Below are 1,243 nucleotides of genomic sequence, written 5' to 3' on the forward strand. Positions count from 1 at the left end.
CCTGTCAGTGTACTATGCAACCATTGTTGGGTAATCTTCAGCAAAATTTTATTTATTTGTGATATTAATGATGGTGTTCTATAAGTTCCGCATTCTGCTGGGTCACCTTGGAATGGGTACAAATATGGATCTCTTCCAGTCAGTTGGCCAAGTAGCTCTCTTCCAAATTTCCCAGCATAGATGGCTAAGTGCTTCCAGTGCTTCATCAGCTGTTGAAATGTTTCAGTTGGTAGTCTATCAATTCCTGGAGCCTTTAATTTAGCTAATGCTTTCAGTATGGTTTGAACTTCTTCCTGCAGGACCACAGTTCTTGCTCATATGATACCTCTTGAAATGGTTGAATCTCCACTAGTTCCTTTTGGTACATTAATTCTGTGTATTCTTTGGATCTTCTTTTGCTGCTTCCCACATGATTCAATATGGAATTTTTCATATTGAATTATTTTCCAACTACTGTTCCTTTCTGTGTTTCCCATATTTGCATTCCAATTGCATCTTAATTGCATTGTTTTATCAATTTCAGACTGAAGGTGTTGGTAGAATTCTTCCATTTCTGCATCACCAGCTTTAGTGGTTTGTGCATAAATTTGAATAATTGCTTTCTTGACTGAATTTTCTTGTATGCTGGTAGAAATTATAATAGACAGCATCTTCAAGATGGGTCTTGAAATGTCCTTTTTGATAATGAGTGCAACGCTACTCCTCTTGATTATATCACTTCCATATCATTTTATTTTTCAAAATGGCAAATACCAGACCATTTCAGCTCAATAGCGCCTAGAATATTGATCTTTATGTATTCTATTTCATGTTTGACAACTTCCAATTTCCCTAGATTCATACTTCATACAATCCAATTATTAGATTTTTGCAGCTGTTTCATCTCATTTTGAGTCATGCTCTTCAGCAAATGAAGGTCTTGTAGTCTTTACTCCCAACAGAATTTAACCTATTTATGTCATTGTAGTTGACTTTACTTCGAGAAGGCAGCTCTTCCTCCATCATATTTTGAGTGCCTTCTGACATGAGGGGCTCATCTTCTGGCACTATGTCTGACAATGTTCTGCTTCTTTAGATTTTCAGTAATTATCCATTGAGTTTTCGGTGACTAATTCCTCTGTTAGTGTGTTAGACTAGAGAAACAAATCCATAGCCACTCATATATATGTATAAGAAAGAGGTTTATTTACAAGAGCAATTGAATATTGAGAAAACATCCCAGCCCAGTCCAGATCAAGTCCAT

This window comes from Echinops telfairi, unplaced genomic scaffold (genome assembly GCF_000313985.2).
Source record: "Echinops telfairi isolate 266 unplaced genomic scaffold, ASM31398v2 ScPeMD7_7469;HRSCAF=8507_0, whole genome shotgun sequence".
Lineage (NCBI taxonomy): Eukaryota > Metazoa > Chordata > Mammalia > Afrosoricida > Tenrecidae > Echinops > Echinops telfairi.